Source organism: Acomys minous (genome assembly GCF_964271855.1).
Source record: "Acomys minous genome assembly, chromosome: 15".
Lineage (NCBI taxonomy): Eukaryota > Metazoa > Chordata > Mammalia > Rodentia > Muridae > Acomys > Acomys minous.
In genome coordinates, this window is record NC_140497.1 from 21,815,836 (window position 1) to 21,843,742 (window position 27,907).

The following is a 27,907-nucleotide window of genomic DNA, read 5'->3' on the forward strand; positions in this document are numbered from 1 at the left end:
TTCTTAAAATGGACAGCCTTTATTGTAACCAGTTTGAGCTGCAAAAAAAAAAAAAAAATACCACAGTCTGAGAAATTGAGAAGAAATGGAAATTTGTCCTTACTGTCTGGGAGGCTGGGAAGTCCAGGATTGAGGTATTACCTGATTCAGTATCTGGTCAGAACCAGTTCTCCGCTTCAAAATGGCGCCTGCTTGGCACACCCTCACTTTGAGAGATGAGAAGGCAGCAGGCTGAAGGTCATTTGAGGCCATTCATGACAGCCTCTATCCCTCAGGACTTCACCTCTTCATACTCTGTGTCAGAGATGTTTTCACTTGGACTGGGAAGAATCATGGAAGCCAGTGAAACCTATCAGGTGGCGCACACTTTGTGTTGGCATCCTCATACCTGTGTGTGAACCCAAATGCAAGCTTAGTTCCTCACTGAAGCATGGGGCCACTGCTGCTCACACACTGGGAGGCCAAAGGGAACCCAGAAGGTGAGCAAACAGAACAGTGAGCTCAGCCTATTTTCTTATAGAACCCAGGACCACCAGCCCAGGGATGCACCACCTACAATGCACTGGGTCCTTCCCCCATCAGTCACTAAGTAAGAAAATGCTGTATAGCCTGATCTCATGGAGGCCTTTTTCTCAACTGAGGTTCCCTCTTTCCTGGTACTCTAGCCTGTGTCAAGTTGACATAAAACTATCCAGCACAGTGAGACTACATAGCTAAAGGTAGAAAACATTTTGAATGGATACCTTTTAAAAGTCTGTTTGTGGTAGGAATCTCATTTCTAGGTTAATGGTTTTTTTTTTTTAACTTTCTTACAACATTTTCTCTAGTAAACTTACGGCAAATGAGCAGTAGTATCTATCTGTTGGTTAGTGATTTGTATCTTCCTTCCTATACTGGAAGATGATTGAATTTTGAAAGCTGTTCACGGAGGCAACCATACAAAAAGTGGGAAAGGCGATGCTGATTTGGGTAGGGGATGTGGGAATACTTTGAGATGAAACGCAAGTACCAGGAAATCCCAGAGATTACCACTGCAAAGGAGAAACATGTCACGCTTATTAAATTAAGAAATGGCGTTTGACATTTATTCCTCCCTCCTTAACTCACAAGCTGCTGACTCAACTCAAATCTGTCCTAATTGAAGGTTTTATTTGGTTTAAAAATGGGCTCTTTAAAAAAAACACCTCCAAATGTCCATATATTATATGCCATTTCTAATTATAAAATATGAATGACAGAAGTAAACCAGCCCAGCTCTCCATTCTAGATAACACATGTATTATTATATTCAATAAAAATAAGATGTATTGAAGGTACTAGAAAAATAAAGCTTATATCCATTAAATATGCTTTCTATATTTCCACATTGGTTTCTTTATTGTAGGTTTTTACATGAAATAAAATCAATTTTATATGCAACCCAAGTGATCAGGGTGTGACCTCCTCTCTACTTAAAGATCTTCTGGGATTTGTGACCCTAGCCATCATTTTTCTTAATGTAGCTCCTTTTTCAGGCGGTTATTTGACTTCAGTGTTTGAGTCCTTTGCTCTTTGCAGAAAAACATGAAAGGTACCTTCATCTCTCTGGTGCAGGAGAGTTTGACCACGTGCTAAGAATCGTGACCCAGACCTGCCTAGTAGTAGCAGGTCTCACCTTCCTGCTAACTGGACTGTGTACTGTGCTGATGCAAGAAGACAGTTCCAGAATTAACAGAAGAAAAAAGATTTGTTCTTAGAGCCCCATGTCTTGGTGTGTTGTGTGCGTTAAAACAGAAGTGAGAAAGAATTTCAATAAGTAAGTTACTTCGCTGCTACGGTAAACCACTTAAGGGAGAAAAGGTTCATCCTGGCTTACAGTCTAGAGCACCTCCGTCATCCTGGCTTACAGTCTAGAGCGTGCCCATCATCCTGGCTTATAGTCTAGAGCATCCTCATCATCCTGGCTTACAGTCTAGAGCATGCCTGGTTGTGGTTGCAGAGGCAACACCACAGGAAAAGCATGTGGATGATCAAATAGGATCATGGAGTGACTTTCTTACATCTCAGTGGACCAAGGAATGCAGAGTATGAATTCTGGGGCTCAGTTCTCTTTCTCTTTCTCTCTCATTCATTGCATCCATGAACCTGGATCATGGGGTGGTACCATCCATATTCAAGTCTTTCCCCTTAGTTTGTGCACTCTGCACCACCTTCTCGGACATATCAAGAAACAGGCTTCAGTCTCCTAGGTGACTATAATACTGTCAAGTTGACAATAAATTTAACCATCGAGCTTACTTTATTTGCCCCCCTCTAGAAGTCATTAGGCTGATGGCAAGAGTACAAGAAAGGAGAATGCAAGAAGACAAATGGACAGGTATGCTACTTTTCATTATTTCTTTTTGCTTGAAAAAAAAAAAAAACCACAACTCAGCTTTACAACCATGAGCACATATCCTGCCTGTTTTGAGAAGTCCAGCATCCTGGTTGTTTTGTGCCACCATCTCAGATATGCTGTAGTTAATACTTACCTCCTGAAACTACAAACTCTGAATAACATTGCTCCATACGTCTTTCTCTACTTGTTCCACAGTATCTCAGTTTGAGAGCCTGAGAGTAACTGCACGAGGAAACCTGAAGACATCTAGCTCACCCTTTCATCTTACATCATCTAAGGAAACCTTGGGTGTTTGAGTGACACAACCACCCAGCAACAAAGACAAAAACAGTGCACAGTGCCCCTACTCTGTACCCTCTGATTATCGTCCCTCCTGGCTCATCTTTCAGCTCTCTAATCTTCCCTTCTATCCAATTGTAGCCTTCCTGGAGAGTGATGGGCATGAGTGGATACCATTGTGATGAAACCTAATGGATCTACTGCAAGCATTATGGGAGAATCCCAACCTATTGAGACTTTACTCAATCCATTTCCTCTGTATCCTCATTAACTAAGAGACAGCTGGCCTCTGCCTGAATTCTTACAATGTCGAAGAATGCTGCAGTATCCAAGATAGATTATCCCAATACAAAACAGCACTTTGAGAAGTCAATTGTTTGGAGAAAATTATGCCCACCAATAACCCCTACTAGTCTGCTAAGGCCTGTTTCTCAGTAAGAAAGTGGCTTGCTTTCCTATCCAGTATATCAGAAGAGAAAACCTTCTCCCTGGAGTCTCTGTACTTGAATCTTTGAAATTTAATAACACTCTTTCATCCCAGAGGGCATTCCCAGAGAAACTGCAAACCCGAGGCATCACCTCTATTCCTATGAGACTGACAGTTGCCATGGGGACCGGATGGGGTGCTGTCCTCTGATGCTCCATGATTTCATCCCAGCAGAGCTCTTGCTGAGACCTGAGTGCCTGCTAAGATTTTTATAGAGGTCCATCAGCTGGGCCTAAGAGAGGAAGTGCTGGGTCCCTGTGCGCTGGAGCCAGGGACATGATTTATTCAGAGCTTATTGAGTGGTTCCAACTTCCTCGCTTCCTTCACTGAGAAACACAAAAATTCTGACTTTATTAGAACCCCAAGCTCCTGGTTTCAGTCATAATTCTAAGGTGGATTTCAATGCCTTATAATTAAAAGTAGAGAGCACTCCAAGAACCCTTAGATGATCAGGTACCAAAGGTCCACTGGATGCATCTAAATGCAGTCCTATTCCAAATGTTAAGCTTTAGATTCCCTGCCCCCACCCTTTGGTCATAAACAAAGAAAGCAGCTCAGACTAGCTTCAGCAGGATCTTAGGCATGACTCACCCAGTGCTGGGAATTTCAGCTGAGAATACAGTTAGTCCAGCAGCTATTTTACAGACTAATGAGAAATCTGACTCTGTTCCTGGACAGAAACAGCTCTCAAAGACAGCAGGACCATTCTGCACAGCAGAGAGTGGCAGACTGCAGCAGGCAGCCAGGAGCCACCTGATACAGAATCCAGGGTCGGATTTATATTGATTTTGTATTGGAGGGGGCAGGAGCAAACATTCCTTGTTGCAGAAGGCTCATCTCTAGTGGATTAGATAAAGTCCAGGAGAGCCTTGGGCCCATCCATCATCATCATCATCATCATCATCATCATCATCATCATCATCATCATGTCAGGAAATAGGAAATTGGACTAATGTTAAGTCCTTAAATAGATTCAACAATATCCTTCCCGACTCGTGGGCAGAATTTCAGCATGTATGCATCTTCAAAGTCAGTGTCTTGGCTAGATATGCATTTCTTGCCTCCCCCATTTTTTTTTTTTTTTGGTAGAATGTCACTATTTAGCCCAGATTTACTATAATTGATATCCTCCTGCTCTACTCTGCCAAGTGCTGGGATTGCAGGTATGGGGCATTATGCCTAGCATATGACAAAAATTATTTTAAAAATTAGACATTATTTAGAATATTTTGGATCTAAAAACAACATCATCTCATCAGAAGCAGAGAACAATCCGTTAACTTGAAGGTGGCCCATGTTAACTTTTCATTTGTTTTGTCCCAGACACTTAAAAACAACCTCAAGCTGAAGTACACATTTTTCTATACAGAAGCACTTTTGGGCAAAAGAGTACATAGTATTGAGTTCAATAACTTTACATTATATAAATATAAATAAAATGAACTTCATATATTTTTTGTAATTTATTCTTTTTGTTCAAATAATAGTTAAGCAGCTCATCCGTGCTGATAACCATAGTGGTAATTTTTTTTTTGTTTTCATTACTCACTAATAATTCATTGATTTATTTTCTTGCCAAATGGTTAGCTTTTTCTTTGGTTAAACAATGCATGTTATTTGTGAAAGAGAAAGCTCTAGAATATGTTCTCAGCTTTTTGCATTGCTCTTGAAAGTAGTTGTACTACAATATTCTCTGACAGGCAATTATTGAGGTCTTTATAACGTTGTCTTTGTTACTACTTACCAGTGTCAACATATCATGATATGTCATCTGATGCTCCTTTGCTATGACATTAATATTAATTTCTCTGATTTACACTAAACAAATCACTGCCTCTTTTATTTAAAAATTAATCCCAAATTTTCTCCCTTTTTTACATTAAATTCACTCTTTGTCTCTCTCTGTGTGTCTGTGTGTCTGTGTGTCTGTGTGTCTGTGTGTCTGTCTGTCTCTCTCTCTCTCTCTCTCTCACACACACACACACACACACACACACAGAGAGAGAGAGACACACACACAAAGAGAGAGAGAGAGAGATAGAGAGAGAGAGAGAGAGGAGAGAGAGAGAGAGAAGAGATTTCTACTGACATATACATTGTGGAAGACAGAACAATAAATACATATAATAATATGCTCAGTAAGTAGTATGTTATGAATAAATAAAGTTACACTGTATCAGTGCTAAATTTGCTTCAGGTGATAAGAAATCAGCGGTGCATGGATCTCTGTCTCCAGGAACTCTTGACGACTCATTCACCCTGTACACTGCTGCTTCTCATAGTGTCGTCTCCACTTAAACCTTCCCACACCTTCCCATTTTTGAACAGAACAACATCAAGGCTCTCAGGAAGACAGATATGGCTCATCTGGTGGAGCCATTTGTTTAATCCACTGGTTCTTAACATCCTTAGTACTGGGACACATTAAGACAGTTCCTCAAAAAAAAAAAAAAAAAAAAAAAAAGACAGTTCCTCATGTTGTGGTCACCCTCATGCATAAGATTACTTTTATTGTTACTTCATAACTATAATTTTGCTACTGCTATGAATCGTAATATAAATATCCAATATACAAGAATCTGATATGTAACACCCAAAAGGGGTCACGACTCACAGGTTGAGAACCACTGGTCTATTCCATCATGTTTTCTGGTGTGGCTTTCTCATGCTCCCACTGTTCTAAAGACATTGCTGATGACTTATCTCTTCCTCAGTGATACAGCTTACTAGCAGGCCAGACTTTCCAGGGGGGCGGGTCTCCAGAACTTTCTACATGTAGAATACACTGCCCATTTTTAATCTGTATAAATCAGAGCCTTTTCAGCTTTTGAACATGGTGAAAGCAATTTTGTCTAATAATTTGCCTTAGTTTTCTTTAATTTGAGTTGGGAGGTTCTTAATTTTTTTTTTTTTTTTTTGAGGCAAGGTCTCACCATTTGGTCCACATTCGCTTACATCTAGTGGTCTTCTTGAGCCGTGAGTTGGTATCACGGGCATATGCCAACAAGTATAGCCAAAACTATTGTATTTTGTACAAAGGGATTATGTGGCTTGGGGAGCAGGTTGGTGTTCTGACTTTTAAAATTGTAGTTTCCAAAGATATGTTTTATGTAATGTTATCACTGTACAAAACTGGTTATGTCCCAAAACCTATCTAATTTGTGTTGTGGAAACATCTCACAAGTCAGGCTGTGCAGTCCACTTTTTTTTTCATTTTTTTCTCCTTTATTAATTTATTCTTGTTACATCTCAATGGTTATCCCATCCCTTGTATCCTCCCATTCTTCCCTCCCTCCCATTTTTCCCTTATTCCCCTCCCCTATGACTGTTCCTGAGGGGGATTACCTCCCCCTGTATATGTTCATAGGGTATCAAGTCTCTTCTTGGTAACCGTGCAGTCCACTTTTTAAGAGGGATACAAAAAAAAGTTAGAGTGTAAAAGAGAGAACAACACTTTCACAGCCATCTCCACCTCTGTAGTTATTGTGTTCTCTAAACTCAGCTCTGCGAGCCTGCTCTTGTCCAGGATACTTAAGATACAACATAATGACTAGAGAATGCCATCTTCAAAATGGCTCTTAGAAGTTCCTTGGACATAAATCCTCTTCCTTCCATGAGTCAGGTTTTTTCCTTTCAGAGAAAGAAAGGCTCATTCAGCAAGACGAATCAATAAGAACTAGATACAAACAGCTGCAGCCATTACCTTCTTCCTTATAATAAACAAACATGAACCCAGAGAAGTGACGTAATGAATGTCATTGATACCTAAATGCCAAAAACCAACTGTGGACCTATAGTTTTTCCTTCTAAGATGATTTCTGCTAATACATGCCTAACATATTTTTCTTCTTCCTCCTCCTCCTCTTCCTCCTTCTCCTCCTCTTCCTTTCTTCTTCATTATTCAAGACCCTCGTTGTCTTCAACTCACTCTGTAGACCAGGATGGCCTTGAACTCACAGAGATTCACCTGCCTTTGCCTCTCGAGTGCAGGGATTAAAGGCATATACCACCAGCACCTGGCCAGTTTTATTTTTTTTAATAATTGAAAACAAAGCCCTATGTTGAGAGAAAAATGAGCGAGTCCAGAAGAAACCTAACATCATACTTCTCCTCTAGTCACTAACATAAAGGAGAAAAGAAGAGATTAATACCAGGTGATGTCTAAAATTACACCCAGCTCATTCTGTGCCCCAATGATTCTAAAGTCAGAAGTGTTCTTGCTGCCTGTTGTATTTTTTTTTTTACTGATGCTCAATAAATTGAGGAGCTTTTAGAAATACTTATATTTCACACTTTCAAAACCTACATACAAGTTACTATTAAACTGTAAAAAGAGTTTAGAAGCTAAGCCTGGTGGCACATGATCACGATCATCCTTACAAACCCAAAGCAAGAGGACAATGAATTTTAGGACAGCACAGCCTGTATAAAATGTTGCCTCAAAACAAAACAACGCTAAACAATGTCAATCTGAACACTTGACACAATTTCAAACTCTATCAATTTTAGAGTGAAGAATTTGGCTTTTCATAGAACCTATTCTTTAGGGCCAAAAACTTTCATGAGATCCTTTTCTGCAACTTAAATTCCAAGAGAGAGAGAGAGAAAAAAAAGGCACCACGTCATCTAGAAATTGTGGATGTTACTAAATGGCCTTTGATGAATCTAGATGCTGAATGTCATAGATAAATGTGGCATGGAAGAAGAAATATTAACTTTCAGTCAATGTTAAGAACAAGAAGCTTTCTTGAAAGGCCTCAGACTGTGAGTGAAAAGAGAAACATGATTAACCTTTGTTTATAGTGGGGATGAGGGGGGAAAGGCTTGTTGTCTGGGAAACACAACCACAGATAATGTAGGCAACATAGATGGCTTAAATGCAGAGGGCTTGGCTCCTAAATAAAAGCATAGACTTTGGGATGGATCATGACTCGGTGGGGAGAGGTGGAAGCTGCGGAACCACCCAGCTCTAAGCTGCCTCACCCTGGCTATTTTCTCAGCTAAAGCACACTGCAAATTTGCGTTCATTTCACTCGCCCTCAGAGCTTGGTAGCTTGATCACTACACAGAGTGTTTTCATATGTGCTGTGTCAGTGGGCAAAGTCACTCTAAGTGAGGTCAGAGCCACAGGGCTGAAGATGGAGCTCATTTGAGTATTTATCTAGTGTGCACAAAGAGCTTGGTTCAGCTTCCAGTAGTGAATAAAATAGACACCTAACTGTAATTCCAGTTCTTGAGGGCTAGAGGCAGGAGACTCAGAAGTTCAAGGTTATCCTCCCCCACATTGCAAATTGGAGGCCAACCTGGGCTACAAATAAAAGCACTGTCTCAACAAACACCACCACCACCAAACAGAATTCTGTTATAAAGACAAGGGGAGATGTCTGATATTGGGAAGAGAACAGCCTCTGTCAATACCTAAGATAGGAGATTGAGAATTATTAAAGAATGTTCTACTTGTAGGTTTCTAGGACCCTCTGGATCCTTCTACTTTGCTATTCTCCCATGCTTCTCTCATCTCAAGTACATGAATGATTGTTTAGGTACCACACATTTATGTGGTTACAGATACTGTTGCTAGCAGGTGTTTGGGGCTTTAGGTCTCAACTACTGTACAAACTACCAAAACTATAAGAAGTCATCCTGAGCTCTTGGTCACACTTGCTTTAACTGTTAATTGAAGGACTTACTGTACAGCACAGGGAACATGTCCAAATGACTGTTTCCAATTCCCAGAGAACACTGACCAAAGGAAGAATTTACGACTCTTACCCTGTGGGCAAGCAGGATTGCAGCCCGCCTATACCTGACCCTACTTTTGTGATGCAATAAGGTCTCATACACTTCCTTGTAATAAGGATTACAAGGAAGAGAATGTAAAATCCATGTAAAATCCAGCAGAGTAGAACAGGCAGGCTCTATTCATAAGCCTTTGTCTTTCTCTCTTAGTGTTTGCTAACAAAGGACTGGGGGAGAAAAAGCCTGTAGTGCACCTGAACCATTTTGAAAAACAAATATAAAACCTGACCCTTCTCAGGGACTCTCTGGAGTTCTTCACAGGCATAGATGAATACATATCTTGCATGCTTTGACATTTACTAAAATCCTATAGATTGTAAATGTGGTGTAATTAGAGGTCCTCTCCTTATGTATGTAATGTTTTTCTTCTATGAAGTGTTACTTGTAAAAGTCATAAAAGCATAGCCCAGGTAGTCCACATCTGACCATACCTGATTTTCTGTGCATTGCTTTGTTCAATCTGGGACTCCATCCAAACGAGAATGTTGGAGAAAAAAAGGTTGACTCTAGTCCATGTAGTCAATTTAATATACTCATGGTGGGGGGCGGGGGAGGAATGTCCTGCAGGAGTTTTAGCAAATGTGTTGGAATTTAAATTTCATGTGTGGCTGCTGCTTTATGAGGATTAGCTGCTGTGCAAGTCCGAAAAAGAATGGCAGAGAGAAAGCAAATTGCAGATAGACATGGTGTAAAATCAAGGGTGGCTTTTGAGTCACACTTAATAGGAATACAGAACTCTTTACACTTTCCAAGTTCCCTCCATCCTACTGGGACTCCTAAACTGAAATAATAATCTCTTTTCCCCTTTAAATAATTCTCATCCCACTTTTAAGACTATTAGGGGAATAAAATAAAACACATGCAAAAGTGAACCTCAGCGGTACTAAAACATATGAAACAGCATGCAGAAACTCCACAGACCTTGTAAAAATCCATTTCAGAGTACAGAGAAAAATCATCTGACATACAGACCAAAATGTGTGTGAATGACGGGAACCTCATCAAACCTCACCATGCATCCATTGCTTTGTCTCTGCTCAACTGTACATGATGGGCAGTCATTGTTATCTATCTGAATGTTGGTCTATTCATATAACCGTGCATCAGATCTACATATTGCGTGAGGAATATTATCATCTTTATGTTAATATTTTTAGGTCAAATGAAATAAAGTGACTAAATAGTGCAGATATTGGTCTTCTAATCAACAGTAATGAAGTGCAACAGGCAAAATTCTCACAGCCCTGGCATTAGCGCTAAGGTCACTAGCAGAGAACACAAGTTCACAGTTATCTATTCTTTTCCATGTAGCTATTTGGCCAGACTTCCATTAATATAACCAAGACCATTTAAACCATATTTTGACCCTAACTTCCAAGATTTATCTCACCCTTATTTATGCAAAAGTTTAAAAGCAGCAACTTCTACATGCAGTGAGTCCTTTTCTCCCCAAATCTCATGGATTCCCCATGTGAGAGGCAGGGTATGAGGTGTAACAAAGCAATGGACCTTCAGATTTCTCTCTTCAATGCTGAGGTCATTGGAACAATTTTTTCCCTCAATTCCAATAATTTCAAGGAGCCAAACAGTCCCTAGTCTGTTGACCTTGAAGTTTGGGCTTGAGCCCACAATCCTTAGAACTGGGAGTTAACCCAACTGGAGCTTTTATCTGGCTGCATAACAAAAGTTCTGTAAAACTCTTAGAAACAAAATGTCTACAAACAAAATTAACCAATACATTACTTTCTACAATGTGAATTTAAATCAAAGGAACTTTTAAGTACACAAAATAACACATAATTCAATAAAATGTGTGTGTTATTTTAATCAACAGTAGTTTTAGGAATATGGGTAGGAGATTTTATAGGAAGTTTAACATAATTGCTCATTAAAGTTGGTTCAGTTATCACTTTTGTCAATGACACTGTGCAAGGCTGTCCCCAGGGACCAGCTCAAAGAAGGGGAACCACTGTCATTTTCTTAGAGATCCCACACTCAGAAGCACATATGTTGAATGTCATGCTGTAACCTTCCTAATAGTTTGTCTTCTTTCTTCTCCTTCTTCTCCTTCTTCTCCTCCTCTTCCTCCTCCTCCTCCTCCTTCTTCTCTTTCTTCTTTTGATTGAACTCAAATTCATAAGTGAAGAAAATACACAGGAGAAGATGACAAAATATGGATGCCCCATTGGTATTCTGTTTGCAGATAATCAACATTCACCATGGACATGGAATTCTACTGCGATCACAATGCATAGCCCAATACTGTGAATGAACGTCTGCAGCTAAGTGAAAGTACTAAGAGACTCACTGCTATGTTTAGATAAATATCTCCCAAAGCTCCAACTTCTGCTGCTCTCGTATTTTTGTCTGAAAATGCAGTTACTAAAAATTTTCAATATTAGCCCAGTGCATTGGCTCATGCCTGTAATGCTAGGACTCAGGGAGTTAGAGGCAGGCATATCACTGTGAGTTTGGGGCCAACCTCATCTATAAAAGAGAATCCAGGACAGCCAAGGCTACACAGAGAAACCCTATTTCAAAACCAAAACAAAATGTGATTTTAAAAAGGTGTAGGCATAATGAAGTGAAATAAAAATTAATTAGCAGATTAGTGTTATATAACATTTGGTTATAACATTTGGTGATTTGGGCAAAAACAAAGCACACATGCGTCTTCATATAAACTAAATGCTGTTGTGATTGCCTCAAAATTAATGTTATGAAACAATGGCAAAAACTAACATTGCTATGAATAATTTAAATGTTTAATTCCTTTTTTTTTTTACTTAAATGTCAAAAATTCGCAAAAAACAAAAAACAAACAAACAAAAAAACCCTATGGCTTGCCAAGAAACAAAATAAAAAAATACACTTCCCTTAAACAACAGAAAAGTTAGGCTGAGTGTGGTGGTGAATACCTTTAATCCCAGCACTCGGGAGGCAGAGGCAGGTAGATCTCTGAGTTAGAGGCCAGGTGGGGCTACACAGTGAGTTCCAGGACATCCAGGGCTATACTTAAAAACCCTAACTCAAAAAACAAAGCCCCAAAGTAACTAGAAATAGAAGGACTATCCCCTTCAATATGATAAAGATTTTATATGACAAACCTATAGGAAACACTAATCTAAATGAGGAAGAACTGAAAGCATTTCCACCAAAATGAATGATGAGACAAGGATGTCTTATTTGTTCTCCATTATTTGATATAGCACATGTAGTTTCAGTTAGACCGACAAAATAAATAAAATAGATTCATATCGGAAAGAAGTGAAATTATCCCTATGTTCACATGATGAGATCCTGCACACAGAGATCTTCAAGACTCCACCAGAACTAATGAACATACACACAATAGAACATACACAACCAGGAGTGTCCCAGGAATGAAGGTAGAAAAACGGTGTTACTCACACCAACTTCAAATAAAGAAAACAGCTTAAAATAAACCCAATCAGGAAGTAAAAAGACCTACACAATGAACATTTTAAAACACTGAGAAAAAGGAATAAAAAAGGACACGAGAAGATGTAACTCAAAAAACTAACAAAATGATAATAGTAAGTCCTTCCCTATCAGTAATTATTTTAAATGTAAATGGTTAAACCTCCCAAAGGCTCAGTGTGGTTGAGTAAATTAAAAATGAAACAAAGCAAACAAGATCCAATTATATGTTGTCTGCAGAAGACCCAATACACATAGAAAGGCTCACACAGGCTGAAAGGATAATGATAATCTATAAATGATGGTGAAGAAGAAAGAAGGAGAGGAAGAAGAGGAAGAAGAAGAAAAAAGAAGAGGAGGAGAAAGAAGAAGAAGAAGAAGAAGAAGAAGAAGAAGAAGAAGAAGAAGAAGAAGAAGAAGAAGAAGAAGAAGAAGACATAGCCAGCAGTCTGTTTACATCATATAAATTATCAAGGAAACATTAACATTACCATATGGTCAAATTAGCCCCAAAAGATGTACCCAGAACTCCCACCCATCAAGACTCCAATATACATTCTCCTGGACCACACATGGGATGACTTCCAAGAATCATCACATTTTGGAGTACAAAGAAAGTTTGCCTTTTGTTGTCCAATTGTTTGTCTTACATATGAGTACTTTGCCTGCATGTAAGCCTGAGTAGTACACACATGCCTGATGCCTACAGAGATCACAAGAAGGTGTCAGATTCTCTGGAACTGGAGTTACAGACAGTGGTAGCCACAGTGTGGACGCTGGGACTCAAATCTGGGTCCTTCGGGAAAGTAGCTGGTGCTCTTCATCTATAAACCTCCTCTCTAAATCCCACAAAACAAATCTTTAAAAAATATTAAGAAAAATAAAAATCATATCAATATCTTTATAGTTATAATAAAACTAGAAATCAGTAGAAGAAGAAGTGGGCAGTTGACAAATGCATGCAAATTAAGGAACACATTCTTGAACAAGCAATGATATGAAGAGGATAAATTATAAAGTAGGATTTGACTGTCATGAAGCTGTATTATGAAGGCAAAGAAAATAGCTGATAGCACTCATCCCTCTGTTATCACTTTTAAATTACTTTTGTTGGGACATGTCTTTGAAGAATCCCTAACGGGACACATCTAACTCATTGTGGGACAGGAGTGCACATGAGACATATACAGGGTGAATTGTAGCCTGTCATCCCTCCAAGCCCTTGGGGCTATGTGGCTTTGAATGTTTCTTTTACCCCCATACATAGGTTTAAACATCAAACACACCTTCTAACCTGGAAGCCACCCTGAGAACTATCTCTGGCCACTAGGTCCCATAAAGCTACACAGGGGCAGGTTGAGAGAAGAGAGATATAGACTCCCTTTGAACAGCCTTGGCAATGACCATGGAAGGAGTATTTATTTTCTTACCATTGATCAAGAGAGCATTAGGCACAACTGCCACTCAGAAGCCAAAAGTGAGCTTAAGAATTTCTCCCAGTGAAAGTGTGACTAGTAACACCTTTGGGCTTCATGCTCCTCTCTCAGGAGCCACCCTTCAAGTCACGTAGCATTGACTCATGGTGTGCGTCCAGAGGAATCTAGTTAAAGGCAGAGCATATCCTCCAGAGGAGTGTGTGCTTGCGACAGGCACTCACTGTACAGTCTAAAGTGGGCTCAGTTTGACTGCTAGGATTGTAGGGGTCCCTCACAATGTCCAGGTAAGACAGGATATTTAATTTTCTTTATGTTTGCTGTTGTTGTTGCCTCATCTTCTCATGTTTTATTAAAAATTTTATTTGGATTTTACTATTTTTAATTTTCATTAAATATATCCACTGTACATTGTATAGTATCAGGATGTTTTCACTCAGCATGGATCTCTTGACACCCCAAATCTCCAGACTGCCCTGCAATTTCTCGTAAAATACAGCTCATGGGCTAGTTCATTTAGCACCATTTGTAGCGACTTAAAAAAAAGACAACAAAGATTGTCAGGAGGATGGGACTTAAAACACACTAGAACTTGAAAACCATTCCAATATTTCGGATCTTAGTCAAGATTTCTATGGATATGGATGATCCTCTCTCTGAAACTCATAATTACAGCTTCCCATCACTTGGACTGGTCTCCAATGGTTCTCTGCCTTCTTATTTGTGCATGTGTATCTGCACACGGCTTATGCTTTAAATTCACTATCACACAGCCCAATATTTGAGCAGCTAAAATAAATACCTCTAATCATAGAAAGGAGGGCAGAAAAAATGGTTTGATGCTATCCTTGACCTTTAGCTCCGTGTCTACAAACAATGCCCCATGTGGCCCTGAAAAGGCCAGTTAACCTCCTGATGTCTGTGCTTCCTCTTGCATTAAATGGGGCTCATAACCTGTATGATGTAAGAGAGTGAGCAGATACATTATTAAAGACTAGATGATCTATAATCTGCCTCACATACTATTTTGAAGCTTCGCATCCATTATTCATTACTGAATGCACTTATCTTGCATTGTTAGAGGATGGGGGTTCTCATAATTTTCAGATATTACATACATTTTGATAGGTGCAAACAGATACTTGCTATGTGACATTTTAATTGTGATGAATTAGACTTAAGTGAGCCGGAATGAAATTCTTTAGGATTTTATTTTTTTTAATGATAAAATCGTCATGATGGTACTAAAGACCCCTATATTCACTGTTGACAGGACTCTAGGGCTATGGGGATTCATTATCACAGAACTGGGTTTAGCACTTACTGTGTTTAACTACAATCTCAATATGGAATAATATGTAATTTTTTGATGATATGGATTTAAACTGCATCCACGTATGTGCCTGGCATGCAGAAAAACAGCAAGCTGGCTTCCCACCTTAGCTGTGTTACCCACCCTCCCTAATATGCAGTAGCTGTGCCCTCTACCCTCTCTAATATGTAGTAGCTATGTTCTCCATCCTCCTTAATACATATGTGTTCTTTGCCTTCTTTATTTTTTCTTTTTTCCTTCTTTCTTTTTTTTTCTTTTTTTCCTTTTTTTTCTCCACCTTCTTTAATATTCTCTAAGTGTTCTCTATACTCACCCTAATATGAAGTAGTGTATTTGTGGAAAATTTGATAAATAATACATTGCTAGTGCTGGTGATAAAACCAAGGTCATCAAAGAAGTGCTTAACTGGAAAAGGGAGGTGATTACTAATATGGGAAGGGTTAAGCTTGGCCAACATAAACCGTGGCACAATGAAGTTCTCTAAATGGGCATTTTGGAAACCAGAGAAATCACTCATAAAATTATTTTAACAAGAGTCTTTGCCAAGTGAAAAGTATTTATATTTCCATATTCTTTTCAAATTTGGCAAGTCTGAGAATCAAAAGGTCTCAGTTCTCAAATTTACTCTGCAGCCCATTACAGCAGAGAGCCCTGCTGCTGAAACGTGCTCTTCCTTTCCTTTACCAATTTTGCTGGCACTTTAATTTTTTAGCATTTTGTGAGAAGAAGCCACACTTTCCAAATGAAAAACTTCCTTCCCATTTTATTTAATATGCATCCACTAAGCTATATACCTTATTGTTTTATTTTACTAGTGCTTTAGAAACCATTTTTAAAAACAGGTAGCAAACATGTTTCTAATGTTTTTAATTTTTTATATATTCTTTATCTAATAATATACTTAGGGTTTCTTGAGGCACATATTATTGAACATAACGTACATGTTATACCTCTTAAAGAGATTGTGAGAAATAATGTTTTGAAATCTATTATGTTTTGCTTTTATCTTAGAGTCTTGGGGACTGCTTACCTATGGAACATACTGAATAGCCTTGTAACTTCACCTCCTATGGCTCAACATTAATACAAGGTAAAACTACAATCTTCAAGGGACTAGAAAAAGAGAAAACACTTGACCATAGTCTTATGAAACTAAAAATCTGTATCTATATTGGTCTCCTCAGGCAGGGAAGTAGATATTTTACTGTTCACTGTGAGAACAGCAGTGGGAAGGAAAACTTTTGTTAAAGCTACAGGGCAGCACAATCAACACTAAGCCAACAGTGATAAACTCACAAATCAAAGCTTCCCAAAGCAAAGAATCAGCAAATCACTGATCCAAAGGTTGCTGACCCAAGGCTTTGATGGCAAGCTATGCCTATGCTATATTTTTAGACTTCTGGATCAGTTTATCTGAAGAATCCATTGGCAACTAGTTGCTAATTCTTTACCATATGACTACAAATGTGTTCCATAACCTTCCAGCTCATATCATTTTGTTTATCAAACAACCTCATGGTTCATGAAAATCAACTATAATAATATATTTTATGAAGTCAAAATTTTAAGATTTGAACACTGAGCCCTAAATGGGGTATCTTCATCAAATCCCTCCCACAAAAGCTGGGGGACCTTTTCAGAAATGGAGGTAGAAAAAATGGTAGGAGCCATAAGGAGAAAGAATGGAGGACACAAAGGAAACAAAGCCTTCCAGACACATCAGGATTGTCACACATATAAACTTACAGATTCTTGCAGCATGTACATGGCCTACACAAGTTCCGGCCTGATGGTGTCCCAAGGTTGAGAACGGGAGATGGACATAATACCCCATCCCTAACCAATATACTATCCTCAATTTATATCTACTTGCAAAGGAAGTCTTTCCTGATGCAGCCTCACTGGGTGTATTAACCACACTCAAGGGAAGGTTCATGCCTAGCACTAGATGGCCAACATACAATAAAGTCAGTTGTATTTTTGTTGAAATTTTGTCTAATATTGCTTTGGGCATTTTCCTTTGTATTACTTTTCTTTTGCTTGTATATTATAGTTTCCAATTTTGTGTTTTTATAGTGTGTGTGTGTGTGTGTGTGTGTGCGCACACACATGTGCAGATGCACACTCATATTTCCATGTTTCCTTCTTCCTTTTTTTAAAACTCATTTTTATTCTGGTTTGGTAGTTTTTCTTTTTGTTTGCCTGCTTGTTTTCTGAAGAGGGAGAGAGAGAGACAGAGAGAGAGAGACAGAGAGAGAGACAGAGAGAGAGACAGAGGCAGAGAGATAGAGACAGAGAGACAGAGGGACAGAGACAGAGAGAGACAGAGAGAGAGACAGACAGACAGACAGAGAGAGAAAGGCGGCAGGGAGTGGAGTTGCATAGACAGGAAGATAAGGAGAATCTGGGAGGAGATGAGGAAGAGGAAACTATGATCATAATGTATTTAATGAAAATATTGTATTTTTTAATTGAACAAGATATATTTGAGCGAATATGAGATCTATTTTTTCAAACTTGATTATCTATGTGAGTTTTTAAGTGTTTTCAACTTTTACAATGCTGTATGCTTTGATAAGATTTACCTACACTTGTAACTAGTTAAAATTTAAGATCAGACTTGAATTTTTATGTTTATGTATATGTACATTAATATATTTATCTATATATGCTCTAAAACTTTGAAGCTTTCTTCTGCAATTCCTTAATAAATATCTTTGATAACTTTTGTTTCTACAATCGTTGGTATATTTTGATTCTCTGTATCAACATTAGTATATTAATTTTCCTAAAATGATCATTTTTTTGGATTTAGAAAATGCAGAATCACTATTTTATTTGTGATTATAGAAAGTTTTAGTTTGCTGTTTTCTAGACTTCCCCTCAAATTAAGAAGGAAAATGAGGAAGAAACTATAGTAATAGGAATAAAGAGCAAAAGGTTTCAGCACGGGAGTGAGAGACACAGTGTGGTCTTACTGTTTCCTCAACAGCCCTCCTTTTTTAGAAGAGCCACCATTTTTCTAGAGAGAGGGGGAAAGGAAGAGGTATAAGTTGCAGAACGTGCTTTTAAAAGTCGGGCCATACTGCTGTCAGTCAGAGATCTTTAGTTCTAACATTATTTCGTTCGTGGGTGTCACAGCTGGATAGAAATACTGATTGCCTCCCTCCCTTGGCACCTCTGGTCCTGCGAAAGCTGGGCTGCCAGGAAGGGCTTTCATATGATATCCAGCTCAAGTCTTTTGAGTCCTGTGTCCCAAGTGTCTTCAGGCAGGAGGGACTTGACTTGAACCTCTAAGAGGCAATCCAGTGCAACAGAAACAGTCGATATTGTATTGGGACTCTCTAGGACTTCCGTAACCAACAACTGAAATGGCAAGGTATCTGTAAAGGGCCTCTACTAACTCTCATATATTGGGAGTAATAAACAGCTGTCTAAGTGGACTTAAGGCCCCATTCAACAGGAGGTAAACCATGCCCAGTATTAGAAACCCAGACAATTACCTGGTACTAGAGACGCCATGGATCTTAGAGGAGAATTTTTTTAAAAATTTAATTTTATTAATTTATTCAGATTACAACTCAATTGTTATCCCATCACTTGTATCCTCCCATTCTTCCCTCCCTCCTGCTTTTACCCTATTCCCCTCCCCTAGGTCTAAGACCAAGGGGGACCTCCTCCCCCACTATATGGTCATAGGCTATCAAGTCTCATCTTGGTAGCCTGTTTATTCTTTCTGTGAGTGCCACCAGGCCTCACTACCAAGAGGAGGTGGTCAAATATGGGGCACCAGAGATCATGTCAGAGTCAGTCCCCGCTCTCCACATAACTGTGGAGAATGTCCTATCCATTGGGTAGATCAGAGTAGGGGTTCGATGTTTATTAGAGGAGAACTTAATACCACTTTATTCCATGAGCACAATTCCTAAGTACATTCTAAAACATCCTTATATCAACAAATTAATGTAGCTCTCACCCCACACCAAAGAAACTTTTCTTTGTAGCCAACAGTTACCATTACAGAAAACCAAAAGTGATTATAATGCAATTATCAATTGATTGTGGTGTACCTAGTCCCAACATACATATCTGTGATACAAATCTTTCCCTTAAGGCTCATGGCACATCATGGAAGAGGTGGTGGAAAGGTTGCCAAAGCCAGAGGACCAGGAAGTGTGCTGTGAGATTCTATCTGGTAGAAACGACAGAAAAGCTAAACTCATGATAACCTCAGCAATATGGCTGCCTAACCAAGACCTGAACAAGGACAACACTAAAAAACATACTAACATGGGAAGAGGGGAATCTCACAGGATCACATCCCTAAAATGTGAACTATAGGCACAAGAATGAGCCCCTCTAATTGGTTATTCAATACAAAGTGCTCAACAGTGAAATTGCATCTCACTGGATGGACTCTGCTCATTACAAGCACAGATTTGGGACAGGTAGTGAAGTGGGCGTGGACCCGGGAGGAAAAGAGGAAGGAATTATGTATGACCAACATACACTGTACAAAATTCTCAAAGAGGTAATTAAAAAAAATAAAACTTGCTAAAGAGAACTGTTAGTGCTGGCTCTATGTTGTTGTTGGGGCAGATTAGGCAAAATGCTCATAGTTCTCTGAGAAACAATCCTTCAGAATTAGAAGCCCTGAGTACTATGCCACAGACTGTCAATATTCTCTGAGTGGCTTGTTTTTCTCTAGCAAATATTGACTTTTAAAATCACATCCTTTTCCCCATGTTGAAGATGATGACAAAACACCATGTGAGTTATTGCTGGCAGGTTCTGGCTGGCGACAGTACTTTGCAAGAATAGGTCTGGTGTGAGCAGCTGTTGTGTCTTTGTTAATCATGAGAAATAAGTTACATTCGTCAATATGGCCTTCTAAGTCTACTGTTTAAGCACATTTCAATAACTTTGAGAATATACTGGATTCCTTCAAAGAATCAGAAGTAAGTTAGAAAAAATAAGTAAAAGATTATTATGGAGATGTGGGACCTTGAATAGACACTGTCCAAAAGAGAAATGCCTTGTCTACAACACATCTATTTTTGGCTTATTAACCTCTCTGTACCTTCTACCTAATTTTTTACCTTTCACCTACACCACTGTTTGTTGGTCTTGTGGTAATTTTGTAGGAAAAGTAATCTGATTTTTTTTTTGTTACCTATATTTAATGTTATTTCCCTACTACGTTATGTAGAGACACAATGCTCCTGGCAACACCCTGGTGGCAAAGAGATTGTATGGTGGCGCACGCCTTTAATCCCAGCACTTTGGAGGCAGAGGCAGGTGGATCTCTGTGAGTTCAAGGCCAGCCTTCTCTACAGAGCAAGTTCCTGGATAGCCAGGCTTCTTACACAGAGAAACTATGTCTTGAAAAGCAAAACAAAACAAAACCAAAACCAAACAAACAAACAAAATAGTACCTACTTTCTGAAAGTCAGTGTTTTGGATTACACAAATATCCTGTCCCTGTCTTTTTCTTGTCAATACAATCATTCTTGTACATAGACAATTATAATCCAGTTGTTCAGAATATGATCTGAGAACTGAACAAAAAGAAAGGGGAAGAAAAGTAGGGGTGAAGAGGCCCCTGGGTATTCTACAAGTTTATGGCAATTTCTACCCAGGACTGGAAAAAAAGAGAAATAGATGCCTCTAAATAAAAATAAGGGCCATTCTGCAGATGGTTCTGAGGCCTGGATGTATGCAATGGGAGGGACTGTGGAGGGAAGAAAATGCTCATTGTACTGGCCTAGCTTTGTGACTCAATCTGTATCTAAGATGCTAGAAAGGAAACTACTGAATTGAAGATAAAGCTCATGCATTTCATGAGCTAATATTGTGGGAAAGGTAGGTAGGGAATACAAAATGTTTATGTGAACAAAAGCAACAGAAAGGTAGCAATAGTTAGTTGTATCACTCAGAGGGGCAAAATCCCACTTCTCATATCCTCCTTCCCTACCAGGTGACTCAGTTTGTTAAGATAACAGGACATCGAGGGTTCAGCAAATACCAAGAAAATCAGGTAAACACCTGTAGATGATTGAGTTACATTGTTAGCAACCTAGAGTTGTCAGTTGGGAATCCAATATTTATGTAACATTTCATTTAATCACCTTCAACACTCAGGCTTTCTACATCCTATGTTGGAAGTCCCTTGATTGTTTTCCCACTTTTCTTTTTTTTTCAATTTTAATTTATTATAACTTATTCTGATTACATACTAATTGTTATTCCCTCATTTGTATCTTCCCCTTCCCACCATCCCAACCTTTTTCACCCTATTCCCCTCCCCTAGACCTCTGACGGAAGGGGACCTCTTCCCCTACCATATGATCACAGCCTATCAAGTCTCATCCGGATAGCCGGTTTCCCTTCCTCTGAGTGCCACCAGGCTTCCTGACTGAGGGGAAGTGATCAAATTTAGGGCACCAGAGATCATGTCAGAAGCAGTTCCTGCTCTCCACACAACCATGGAGAATGAGCTGTCCATACGCTCTATCTGAACACGGGGTCTAAGTTTACTGTATGCATTGTCCTTGATTGGTACAACAGTTTGTGCAGGCTCCCCTGTGTCCATATCTGCAAGCCTTGATGGTCTCCTCGTGGGGCTCCTGATCCCTCTGGATCTTTCCATCATCCCCCCCCCCTACTGTTCCATACCACTCTCACCTGGAGTATAGCATCGAGTCCCAGCATCTGTTGTGAACCCTAGCTGGGTGGAGTCTCTCAGAAGAAAAAAAAACATTCCTAGTAAATTTAGATGAATGGTCCTTTGCTTAGTCAATACCGAGGCTCCAGACATCTTTCTATGGAGGCTGCAGATGGTATCTCAGAGACTCAACAGAGAAGACTGTTTGTTGCACAAGTAAGAAGACTTAAGTTTGAATCCCCTGAACCCATATAAAAATCCAGGTGTGGTCACCATGCAGTATAGCCCAGGGCTATGGGTGGGAAGGGAAGACACAGAAGGACTATTAGACTTGATGGCCACAAACCTAGCTCCAGATTTTATAAAAAACTTTGCCCTGGGGGAACTAAGGCAGAGAGTGAAAGAGCAGGACACTTCACACACACACACACACACACACACACACACACACACACACACGAGAAGGCATGTGCTTACAACCTAATGCTGGAGAGGTAAAGTCAGAAGGAGGCTCTAAGGCTTGCTGGCTTGCCAGCCTAGCCTAATTGGTGAGCACTGGGCCTATGAGAAACTCTAGCTCAAAAAACAACGTGGAGAGACTTAGGAATGACAGTCAAGATTGGCATTTGATTTCCACACATGTAAGTGCACCTGCACACACTTGAACACTTGCACATGTGTGCATTTACACATAAACATACATACATTGCACACAATTCAGATATGTAAGATATGGCTGCTTGGAATTCAATAACACAGCAAAAACAACAACAACAAAATGTTACTGTTAACCTTCTAGCCCACCTCTCTTTAAGCATATAAGTAAATTTTTACCCAGAGATACCTACTTATCCTCAGAGGAAAAGATATCTTATATCTGAACATATTTACATCTGGACATAGGAACACACTTATATCTGAACACATAAAGAATTAAGAAGCTGAGCAGATCTTGCCTGGCAAAGTTTCCCCAGTTTATCACTACACTGTAATCCCTTCATCCAGTTCTTATCAGAGACTATGAACTTTTAACAAACTCAGCGAGGAAATATGCAGGCTCACATACATTTTAGAGCCCTGTTTTCTCATGCAGGCTGTTCTATTGTATAAAACTATATGCTTGAATCAGTTACTTTCTGTTGTCATGATAAAATACCAACAGCAACTTAAAGGAGAAAAGGATTTATTTCAGCTTACCCTTTCAGAGGGATAGAGTTCATCACGATGGAGCAGGAAATAGGCAGGGAAAGCATGGTGTCAGGAACAGGAAGCTGGCTGACCACAGTTCCTCCACAGGCAGGAAGCACTGGCAGAAGAGGCAGCAAACAGGAAGTGAGATGACATTATAAAATTTCAAAGTCCATCCCTGCAGGGGCATTCTTCTTCCAGCAAGGCTCTGTCTCCAAAGGGTTCCAGAACCTCCCCAAACAATGCCATAAAGTGAGGACCAAGTGTTCAAATATATGAGCCTACGGGGGATATTTTTTCATTCAGACCACAATGCTTTTCCCTTAGTGGTTTGTCATTTGTTATGTCGATTTCATCCAGGAACCAATGATAGCTTTGGAAAGATCTTGTCTTCCTTCCACTGTTAACACAAAGCCTGGGCCCACATCCATCCCGTTTCCAAATCCCAAATCCCATGCTTTCCCATCACATTCAAAGAACCGCCCACCATATGAGGAAGTCTGATTCACCCTTGTAAAGTGAGAGTGACGGGAATACCAGGTGAGGCTCAAGAGTCCACTGACAACAAGTAAGTGATGGGAGCAGATCACATGCTTTTCTATCATTGATCCCCAAAGCAACCCTGGCACCTGCTTGAAGGATTCTCGGATCCGTTATATAGTGCTATACTCATATGAAAAACTACCGTAACATTTAACAACGTGTAAGATTGGACCTGTAGCAGTTTCTGAATTCCCATTCACGTCATCCTGATCCATGAGCCTGAGTGTGGGCAAAGATTCTCCTACGTCCTACATGACAAGATTTACAAGACCTTCCAAAAACTCTCATCTCATGTGCGTTTAAAACCTGCTATCCTTCCTCTGAGTGCCACCAGGTCTCCCATCCAGGGGAAGGATAGCAAGTTACCAAGAAGAGACTTGATACCCTACGAGCATATACAGGGGGAGGAAATCCCCCTCAGGAACAGTCATAGGGGAAGGGAATAAGGGAAAAATGGGAGGGAGGGAAGAATGGGAGGATACAAGGGATGGGATAACCATTGAGATGTAACAAAAATAAATTAATAAAAAAGATTTAAAAAAACAACAAGATATACCCCTGTGCTGGAAGAACTTCGGAGTGTTCTCTGAATTGAGATTTAAACATCCAGAGACTTCCATCATTAACTAAATTATCATCTTTCTTTCTTGAGTTTTCCAGGGAGCATTGGGAAAAAAACTGGATACTAAAAACCATAAAGAGGTTATGAGGTGACTCCTTCAACATGCTCCAAATTACTTCTGGGGTGAAGATGTAGGATCCATTTCTCCCTTATAATAAGTGCCACCAGCCACTGAATCCCTGCTCGGAAGCCACGATCCAAGCCACATCTAATGTCTCGTGCCAGGCTCTGTTGATTTTCTATATTAGCACATAGTTGCAACTTCTGCTTTAAGGAAATGCCCCCAAGACAACTCTGCTGTCAAAAAAATGTGAATTCCCCTGAGTGGGAGGTCAATAGCATCTCCATATGCCCAGCCTGGAAGAAGAAATGAGATGCCAAGCATGAGGCCCACTAATCATCCACCTTTCAAGGCTTGATTTGGTAATTTTCTCCAAGGATGAAGAAGCTGACAAAAATGCTTTCTGGGTGGAAAACAGGCTTGTAAACCTTCCCAACTTATTATTTTCTGCCTGAGAGCAATAAACATCTGTTTCCTTGATAAAGTAACCAGGCTCAGATTGGAGGGGAACAAAGCTATTTAGCTCAGCTCCAATTATGGAATCTTCCAGAGAATATCACCCCGAGGGCTTTGTACTGTGAGATATTGAACATTACCCTAAACCTCTCCATTCCCCTACGTATCCTGTCAGCCCAGATTTCATGCTGTGAGACATTTCTTCGAACTATAAAATGTTGGCAGATTTTGTGAGTACAGAAAGTAGGCAATAGATGCCTACCTGAGCTATTGGGGACCAAACCAAAGCTTAAGGATGAGACACTTTTTCTAGCAATAAACTTCTCTCCAACACTCACTCATTTCTTAGATCTTATATAATCAATTAAATCCAGAAGGAGATTGAAGGTTTATCTCAGTTTTCCATATCTGTGTCTCATTGTTATATGCAGAACATGTTGACTTGGGGTTCCTGGCTAACAAAAAATAAAAACCTATCTTCTGATATTCTAAAATTGCAGTAACAATTATTTAACATTAATGTTTAAATACAATGTTTTAAGGCCAACCAAGTGAAGTAGAGGAGGGTAGAAAAGGCAAAAGGCAATCTGTAACTGTTCTGGTCAAGTGGTTGTAAACACCACTAAACTTGAGCCAACCAGCAACAAAATATTTTGAGTCCTGTAGTATACCAAAACTATTCTTTTTCACTTAAAGGAATATGAGGGAAGAAAATTTCCTAACTTCTGACCTGTAAATTTATATCCAAGGTGATAAAAAACATTTATAATATAAAAAAAGACATAATGTAGAAAAGAAATGGCCGTCAGGAAAGCAGAGGATTAGTGATAGAAGATACTTGCAGGAGGAGGACAAGAGGGGGGATCTCAGAGAACTGAGCAAAGGTTTAGAATGTGAGGGGGCTGGTGAAATAGATATGTGAATACATTCAAGGGAGACAGAAATCTCAGAGACAGGGGACTGCCTGGTAATTTTGAGAAGCAACATGGAAACCAACATGTCTAGAGACGAGTGACTGCAGGAAAGAAGCAGGATGTGACATCAGAGAGATTGACCAGGAGGAAGGAGGGGAGTCATGTAGACACCTAACGTGGAATAAAATAAAGTTTTCTACGATATTGAGCAATGGAGTCACGTGATCTGAATCACATTTTAGAAGGATGCTTTGTGGAAAGAGATTGTAGATACTGGGTAACCAGTGTGGAATCAAGGAACATTTTCAGAGACTGGTAATCTAAGCAAGTGGCTTAGGAAAGTGGGGCTGTAGAAGCAGCTCAGGATTCTGCATCTGCTTTGAAAAGTCACTACAATTAGACTGCTTGTAAGGTATGAAAGAAGGACACTCCAAGGGTGTGTTAGGATTGTTTTGACCTTGAATGAATTTGGATACACAGAAATAAGATGGGGAAAATTGAGTGAAACAACTTAAGGAAGAACATCAGTGGCTGTTAGATGCCTCATATAGATGCAGAGGCAATTGGGTTTAGAAGCCCAGATTTCAGGCAAAAGGTGCAAGATAGAGGCATCAATTTGGTAACTGTATGGTAGTCAAAGCAATGCTTCTGTAGGATGCTGCATGAATAATTATAGATAAGAATCAAAATCGAAGTTCAATGGTAGTGGTACACACCTTTAATTCCAGCCCTAGGGAGGCAGAGGCAGGTGGATCTCAGAGTTTGAGGCCAGCCTGGTCTATAGAGTGAGTTTCAAGAGAGCCAGGGCTACACAGAGAAATATGGACAAATCAAAGACTGAGCATAGGAACACACCAAAGTTCACAGGACTACAAAAAGAAGAGGGTTCCAGTAACAAGGACCAAAGTGAGCTGTTGGTAAATTGACAACAAGCAAAAAAAAAAAAAAAAAAAAAAAAAAAAAGCTGTGTTCTAAGATCATAGAGAAGAAGCTGTCAAATGTTTTAAATACTGTCAAACAGTCAGGTGGAGAAGGGAGTTGACCATAGGGCTGAGCATGTGAATCTAATCAGAGCTAGTTAAGGTCGAGAAAGCCAAAGAATACAGTTATAGAGAAAAATACCGGAAAACTTTAGTCACTTCTTCTGCAGACAAAAATTAGAGAGCAGAGCTTGGTGGAGGAAATGAAATCAACCTATGTGTCCGTCGTTTTAGTGTGGAGAAAGATGGCAACAATAAGCCAGGGCACCATAGCTAGAGGATGGTGTTGACTTGGAAAGAAGCAGATGTGCATGGCTGTGGTGTGTAGGAGAGAGCGGTCGGGGAGGGGAGCACAAATAGGCCACCAATGGCCACACCTCTGGTAGAAGATGCAAGTGCTATGAAGCAGGTGGCGGTGACGGTGTGCTTCGTAGAGTCTCTTAGGGGTACAAGGTGAAAGGAATGGTCATCAGGTGAAAATGATGCGGATGGATTAGGTGTTTGGCAAGCGATGTGGGAGTTGTCTCCACCCGTGTGTGAAGTCACTGGGCCAGGAATGAGAGCATCAGCTTTAAGACTGCTGGACATGCACTCTCGATTGTGTGTGAGCAATAATTCCAAGTGTCTCATCTATGAATGAGGGTAGCAAGTATGCATCAAGGAGGTAGTTTCAACAATAAACACATAGGTTTACACAGTACTCAGCCGTCGGGTCTTGGTAGGAAACAAAATCCATGCAGATGGTTTTACTGGCTTCATTACCTGTGGAGCTGTTGAACAATGGGGCCTGTAACACTGCTCTCCAGGGATAGGAGCCCAAGCATTGTGGTTGTCATAGTGATGATAAATGTGTAAACCTCCTAGGTAAGTGGTTAGACTTCAAGGAAGGAGCTACTCACAGGGATCTAGGCAAAGTTCCCAGAGAATGCTGGAAATGGAAGTGGGAAATGAAAGTGGAAATGGGAAAAGGAAACACTCAGGGACCAGCAAATGCAGGGAAGGCATGAACTTACCTGGAGCCTAAGGAACAAAAAGAGGAAACCTTCTACTATAGGGAAGGAAGATCAGCCTGGTGAGGTTCAGCAAGGAAGGACTGGGCTGCTTCCAGGGAAGTAAGCAAATTAGGGCCCAGCAGGATTTAATTGTCTTCTTTCTTCCCAAGGCTGGTCTCATGATGTTTCCTCCCACTGGCAAGGCATCTTGGGCTATGTAGTTCTCTACTGTGGTCCTGAAAGGGGAGGAGATGGGAAAGGTTGCTGAGGAGTCAAATGGAGAAAGATCAAGGGAAGCCTTTAGTGGAGGACCAGGACATTTTCCAAGCACTTTATAT

The 27,907-nt window shown here is 39.9% G+C and overlaps 1 long non-coding RNA gene across 1 annotated transcript; it reads right to left on the bottom strand.

The window, feature by feature from the left end:
• Window positions 1-1,002: 1,002 nt before the first annotated feature.
• LOC311585294 lies at window positions 1,003-27,747 on the bottom strand. The gene is made up of 3 exons (XR_014775182.1): window positions 27,591-27,747; window positions 23,011-23,119; window positions 1,003-1,031 (listed from the first exon to the last, which is right to left on the bottom strand). It is a non-coding gene; the product is annotated as an uncharacterized lncRNA (long non-coding RNA).
• Between the last annotated feature and the right edge of the window lie 160 nt (window positions 27,748-27,907).